The sequence below is a fragment of the Rhinopithecus roxellana genome, unplaced genomic scaffold, assembly GCF_007565055.1.
Source record: "Rhinopithecus roxellana isolate Shanxi Qingling unplaced genomic scaffold, ASM756505v1 contig3368, whole genome shotgun sequence".
In the NCBI taxonomy this organism is placed as follows: Eukaryota; Metazoa; Chordata; class Mammalia; order Primates; family Cercopithecidae; genus Rhinopithecus; species Rhinopithecus roxellana.
In genome coordinates this window covers 38,881-46,516 of record NW_022142486.1, presented here as the reverse complement: position 1 = coordinate 46,516, position 7,636 = coordinate 38,881, and the positions used below count along the sequence as shown (strand labels likewise).

At 44.0% G+C, this 7,636-nt stretch overlaps 1 pseudogene; it reads right to left on the bottom strand.

The window, feature by feature from the left end:
• Window positions 1-268: 268 nt before the first annotated feature.
• LOC104661783 lies at window positions 269-1,031 on the bottom strand (annotated as a pseudogene).
• Between the last annotated feature and the right edge of the window lie 6,605 nt (window positions 1,032-7,636).

Here is a 7,636-nt window from a genome sequence, read left to right as displayed (position 1 = left end):
TAGAAAGCAAAGGGCAAGGTTCACCAAATCACAGTCGTCAGAAGAAAGTGCTTTAGGGAACTGAGAGTGAGATTGTTTCCAACCTGAAGAGGCATGGGCAGCAAATCAGAGAAGAGGATTGGGATTAAAATAGAAGACTTCAGTCTGGATTGTTGACACTGAATATGGACTATATTTGTCTCTCCTTTTCCTTTCTCCCCATCTTTTGTCTCTCCTTTTCCTTTCTCCCCATCTTTGGGCTTAATTTACCAGTAGTGCCCAGGATTGTTCAATGCACTTTTTCTATACTTGCTTCCATTTTTGCTCTGATGTCTTCTACAGAACTAGGTCCTTTTGGTGTTTTAGGAGTTTTTTCCTGTTTTTTTTTTTTGAAGGATTCTTGTCCTTTTGATCTTGGTGTTGATGATGGTTTTGAGTCTTTTCCATTCTGATTTGACTTTTGTCCTTTTTTGGCTGGAGTATCTCATATAGATTGCTTCACTGGTGCTTTTTCTTCAGATTCCTCATCATCAAAATCATCATCTTCTTAATCATCATCATCTTTATCATCATCATCTTTATCAGCAGCAAGTTTCACTTTTTTCTGTGGAATCTTCCTACCACCTCCAGTAGCAGACTGCTTTCCAGATATACTTAATAGTTTCACATCCTCCTCCTCTTCATCTTCTGACTCTGCATCTTCTACCACAGCTACTAAGTGCTGCCCACTAATATGCACTGGCCCTGAACCACACTTCAACCGTAAGACCACTGGGTGTGTTATTTCAAAGCACTGTTGGCTATACAGACATTTTCAAAGTTGCCAGTGTTACTTTAATTGGACTGCCTTCCTAATTCACTGCCTCTGCTTCAATAATTTGCAATTCATCCCTTGCACCAGCCCCTAAACTGACCGTTCTTAAAGATAACTGGTGCTCATTTTCATCATTATCCACCTTAAAGTGATCATCTTTGTCAGCCTTTAGTTCACAACTGAAAAGATAGTTCTGGGGCCTCAGGGGACTCATGTCCCTGTCCATCAAATCTTCCATCAGGTGGTGGCACACACTTAGGTGGGAGAGAAGGTGGATGGAGATCAATGACCACGGCTCAAGAGAGTAGCCGTGCAGTACAGAATCACACCAGCAATTTTGTAATTTTAATAGATGTTCCCAGATTATTTTCCCTAAAGTTTGTACTTCCACCAGCAATATCCAAGAGTGCCTAGGCATTTCTCCATGGTCCTCATGCTTCACCAATTATATTTGTCAAATGTTTGGATTTTGGCCATAATGGAAAATGGTATTGAAAGGTAGTTTTAATTAGCAATTTTATATATTTAAGAATCACTCATATTTCTATGTCTGTCAGCTAATCATTCATCTGTTGATCTTTTCCTTGTCAAATTCCAGAAACTCTTTTTACACTAGAGGGATTCACCCTTTGCTGTAATATGAGGTACAAATCCTCTCCTCCAGTTTGTTATTTCTCGTTAATCTTTATTTATATTGTTAATTTTCTTTCTATGAAGACATGTTCCTTGTTTTTGTAGCTGAAAGCATCAGTTGTTTTATTTATGGCTTTAGGAAGACTTTTCTACTATGATGTTATAAAGGAATTTACTGTTCTCTTCTGGTACTTCTTATGACTTCATTTTTGACACTGAAGTCTTTGATGCATTGACAGCCTATCCTAATTGACATGGTTTGAATCTATGTCCCCACCCAAATCTCATGTTCAATTGTAATCCCCAGAGTTGGGGCGGGGCCTGGTGGGAGGTGATTGAATCATAGGGGTGGATCCTCTGTAAATGGTTTAGCACCATCCTCTCAGTGCTGTTCTTATGACAGTAAGTGAGTGAGCTATCATGAGATCTGGTTGTTTAAAAGTATGTAACCCACCCCCCAACCCAGTCTCTCTCTTGCTCTTGCTCTACCCATGTAAGACATCCCTGCTTCCCCTTCGCCTCTACCATGATTGTATGTTTCCTGAGGCCTCTCCAGAAGCTGAGTAGTCCCCAGCATCATGCTTCCTGTACAGCCCGAGGAACTGTAAGCCAATTAAACCTTTTCTTTTTAAACCACCCAGTCTCGGGTATTTCTTTATAGCAATGTGAGAACAGACTAATACACTAATAAGTGATGTGAGGTCTAGATCTAATTTGGTAGTTGGTCACACAAGTTTCCCAGAATAATTTTATTAAACAGTCCATCTTTTTTGGCCAGGTGCAGTGGCTCGTGCCTGTAATCCCAGCACTTTGGGAGGTTGAGGCAGGAGAATCTCAAGCTCAGGAGTTTGAGACGACCCTGGGCAACACGGCTAAACCCTGTCTCTACAGAAAATGTAAAAATTAGCCAGGTGTGGTGGTATGTGCCTATAGTCCCAGCTACTTGGGAGGTTGAGGTGGGAGAATCACTTGAACCCAGGAGGCAGAGGTTGCACAGAGCTGAGATTGTGGCAGTGCACTCCAGCCTAGGCAACAGAGGTAGACCCTGTCTCCAAAAAAAAAGAAAGAAAAAAAAGACAGTCCATCTTTTCTCCACTGACTCAAGACACCATCTTTATCGCGGACAGAATTCCCATATGTGCTTGTGACTGACTTCTTGGACTTCTATTCTGTTTATTTTTATTTTTATTTTGAGACAGAACCTCACTCTGCCACCAAGGCTGGAGTGCAGTGGCACGATCTTGGCTCACTGCAACCTCTGCCTCCCAGCTTCAAGCAATTCTCATGCCTCAGCCTCCTGAGTAGCTGGGATTACAGGGGCCCGCCACCATTCCTGTATTGTATTTTTAGTATAGACGGGGTTTCACCATGTTGGCCAGGCTGGTCTCAAACTCCTGGCCTCAAGTAATCTGCCCACCGCAGTCTCCCAGAGTGATGGGATAACAGAGGTGAGTCACCATGGTCGACCTATTCTCTTTAAATGATCTGTCTATTCATATAGCATGCCACAATATTTTTATTATCTAGGTTTTATAGAACATATTAATATCTGATAGAGCTAGTGCTCACTCATTGCTTGTCTCTTTCTGAACTTTCCTGATCTTTTTAAACAAATAAATTATTTAATATAAATTTTATGGCTAGGAGCAGTGGCTCACACTGGTAATCTCAGCATTTTGGGAGGCCGAGGTGGGTGATCAGTTGAGGTCAGGAGTTTGAGACCAGCCTGGCCAACGTGATGAAACACCATCTCCACTAAAAATACAAAAATGATCTGGGTGTGATAATGTGGACCTGTAATCCCAGCTACTCAGGAGGCTGACACAGGAGAATTGCTTGAACCTGGGAGGCAGAAGTTGCAGTGAGCTGAGATCGCACCACTGCACTCCAGCTTGGGTGACAGAGTGAGACCCTGTCTCTAACAAAAAAAAAAAAAAAAAAAAAAAAAGAAAAAAAAAATTGGCAATCAACTTGTCTCATTTCCAAATTAAACACATCAGTTTATATTTACATATAAATACTGGCTTATATTAATTTATATATAAAATTGGAATTGTTTTAAATATATGTTAACTTAGGGTGAGTAGTCATCTCTATGGTGAATCTTTATTCAAGTATATAGCCGGCTTTTCATTTCTTTGAGGCCTCTTATGTACCTTTCTAGTATTTTTAAGTTTTTGCCCTAAAGATTTTGCACATTTTTACTAAACTTTACCTAGGTGTTTGTATTCTTTCAGTTTGAAATAATTTCAAACTTACAGAAAAGTTGCAAGGTTATTGCAAAGATCCCAATTCTCCTTATCAGGCCTCTGAGCCCAAGCCAAGCCACCATATCCCCTGTGAGCTGCACGTATATATCCAGATGGCCTGAAGCAAGTGAAGAATCACAAAAGAAGTGAAAACGGCTGGTTCTGGTGACATTCCACCATTGTGATTTGTTCCTGCCCCACCTTAACTGAGCTATTAACCTTGTGAAATTCCTTCTCCTGGCTCAGAAGCTCCCCCTCTGAGCACCTTGTGAACTTCGCCCCTGCCTATAAGAGAAAAACCCCCTTTGACTGTAGTTTTCCACTACCCGCCCAAATCCTATAAAGCAGCCCCACCCCATCTCCCTTCACTGACTCTCTTTTCAGACTCAGCCCGCTGCACCCAAGTGCAGACTGGTTGCAAGTAAACAGCCTTGTTGCTCGCACAAAGCCTGTTTGGTGGTCTCTTCACACGGACATGTAAGATATGTGGTGCGGAAGACCCGGGTCAGAGGGACTCCTTTGGGAGACCAGTCCCCTGTCCTCACCCTCACTCAGTGAAGAGATCCACCTACGACCTCGGGCCTCAGACCAACCAGTCCAAGGAACATCTCACCAATTTCAAATCGGGTAAGCAGTCTTTTCACTTTCTTCTCCAGTCTCTCTTACTACCCTTCAATCTCTCTCTCTCGCTACCCTTCAATTTCCCTGTCCTTTACAATTCCAGTTATTTTTCCTCTCTATTAGAGACAGAAGAGATAGTACTGTGGACCCAAAACTCCAGCGCCAGTCACAGACTGGGGAAGACAGTCTTCCCTTGGTGTTTAATCACTGCGGGGATGCCTGCCTGATTATTCACCCACGTTCTACTGATGTCTGATCACCGCAGAGATGCCTGCCTTGGTCATTCACCCACATTTCCTTGGTGGCAAGTCAATTGCGGGGACCCACTGCTTTGGTTGCTCACCCACATTGCAGCCCAGGGCTGCTCCCCACCCCCCTTCTCCGTGTCTCTACCCTTCTCTTTAAACTTGCCTCCTTCACTATGGGCAAACTTCCACTCTCCATTCCTCCTTCTCCCTTAGCTTGTGTTCTCAAGAACTTAAAACCTCGTCAACTCTCGCCTGACCTAAAATCTAAGTGTCTTATTTTCTTCTGCAATACCGCTTGGCCCCAATACAAACTCGACAGTAGTTCCAAGTGGCCAGAGGATGGCACTTTTGATTTGTCTATCCTACAAGATCTAGATAATTTTTGTCGAAAAATGGGCAAATGGTCTGAGGTGTCTGACGTTTAGGCATTCTTTTACACATTGGTCCTTCCCTAGTCTCTGCTCCCAATGCGACTTGTCACAAAGCTTTCTTCTTTCTCTCCTGCCTGTTCCTTCAGTCTCCACCCCAAGCTCTGAGTCTTTTGAATCCTCCTTTTCTACAGAATCATCTGACCTCTCCCCTCCTCCCCAGGCTGCTCCTCGCCAGGCTGAGCCAGGTCCCAATTTCTCCTCAGCCTCCACTCCGCCACCCTATAATCCTTTTATCACCCCCTCCTCACACCCCGTCCAGCTTACAGTTTCTTTCCACGACTAGCCCTCCCCCACCTGCCCAGCAATTTCCTCTTAAAGAGGTGACTGGAGCTGAAGCCATAGCCAAGGTTAATGCTTCTTTTTCTTTATCTGACCTCTCCCAAATCATTTAGCATTTAGGCTCTTTTTCATCAAATATAAAAACTCAACCCAGTTCATGGCCCATTTGGCAACAACCCTTAGACGTTTACCACCCTAGACCTAGAAAGGTCAGAAGGCCGTCTTATTTTCAATATGCATTTTATTACCCAATCCACTCCCGACATTAAATAAAGCTCCAAAAATCAGATTCCAGCCCTCAAACTCTACAACAGGACTTAATTAACTTCATCTTCAAGGTGTACAATAATAGAGTAGAGGCAGCCAAGTAGCAATGTATTTCTGAGTTGCAAGTCCTTGCTCCACTGTGAGACAAACCCCAGACACATCTCCGGCACACAAGAACTTCCAAAGGCCTGAACCACAGCAGCCAGGCATTCCTTCAGGATCGCCTACCCCAGGATCTTACTTCAAGTGCTGGAAATCTGGCCACTGGGTCAAAGAATGCCTGCAGCCTGGAATTCCTCCTAAGCCATGTCCCATCTGTGTGGGACCCCACTGGAAATTGGACTGTCCAACCCGGCAGCCACTCCCAGAGTCCCTGGAACTCCAGCCCAAGGCTCTCTGACTGACTCCTTCCCAGATCTTCTCAGCTTAGTAGCTGAAGACTGACACTGCCCAATCACCTTGGAAGCCTACAGGACCATCACAGACGCTTCGGGTAACTCATACAGTGGAGGGTAAGTCTGTCCCCTTCTTAATCAATACAGAAGCTACCCACTCCACATTACCTTCTTTTCAAGGGCCTGTTTCCCTTGCCTCCATAACTGTTGTGGGTATTGACAGCCAGGCTGCTAAACCTCTTAAAACTCCCCAATTCCGGTGCCAACTTGGACAACATTCTTTTATGCACTCTTTTTTAGTTATCCTCACCTGTCCAGCTTCCTTATTAGGTCAAGACACTTTAACTAAATTATCTGCTTCCCTTACTATTCCTTGGCTACAGTCACACCTCATTGCTACCCTTTTCCCCAGTTCAAAGCCTCCTTCGCATCCTCCCCTTTATCTCCCCACCTTAATCCACAAGTGTGGGACACCTCTACTCCCTCCTTGGTGACCGATCACGCACCCCTTACCATCCCATTAGAACCTAATCACCCTTACCCCGCCACACTTTCAAAGGATTAAAGCCCGTTATCACTCACCTGTTACAGCATGGCCTTTTAAAGCCTATAAACTCTCCTTACAATTCCTGCATTTTACCTGTCCAAAAACCAGACAAGTCTTACAGGTTAGTTCAGGATCTGTGCTTTATCAACCAAATTGTCTTGCCTATCCACCCCGTGGTGCCAAACCCATATACTCTCCTATCCTCCCTCCACAACACATTATTCTATTCTAGATAAACCTAGCTGACCCCATAGATCTCAAATCCATTCCCCATTCCTCTTTCCATTCCTTAAAAACAACTTTAAAAGCTGCTCCCACACTAGCTCTCCCTAACTCATCCCAACCTTTTTCATTACACACAGCTGAAGTGCAGGGCTATGTGGTTAGATTTTTTACACAAGAGCTGGGACCACACCCTGTAGCCTTTGTGTCCAAACAACTTGATCTTACTGTTTTAGCCTAGCCCTTAGGTCTGTGTGCGGCGGCTGCCGCTGCTTTAATACTTTTAGAGGCCCTCAAAATCACAAACTATGCTCAACTCACTCTCTACAGTTCTCATAACTTCCAAAATCTATTTTCTTCCTCACACCTGACACATATACTTTCTGCTCCCTGGCTCCTTCAGCTATATTCACTCTTTGTTGAGTCTCCTACAATTACCATTGTTCCTGGCCTGGACTTCAATCCAGCCTCCCACATTATTCCAGATACCACACCTGACCCCCATGACTGTGTCTCTCTGATCTACCTAACATTCACTCCATTTCCCCATATTTCCTCCTTTCCTGTTCCTCACCCTTATCGCACTTGGTTTATTGATGGCAGTTCCACCAGGCCTAATCACCACTCACCAGCAAAGGCAGGCTATGCTACAATATCTTCCACATCTATCATTAAGGTGACCACTCTGCCCCACTCCACTGCCTCTTAGCAAGCTGAACTCATTGCCTTAACTCGAGCCGTCACTCTTGCAAAGGGACTACATGTCAATATTTATACTGACTCTAAATATGCCTTCCATATCCTACACTACCTTGCTGTTATATGGGCTGAAAGAGGTTTCCTCACTACTCAAGGGTCTTCCATCATTAATGTCTCTTTAATAAAAACTCTTCTCAAGGCTGCTTTACTTCCAAAGAAAGCTGGAGTCATTCACCGCAAGGGCCATCAAAA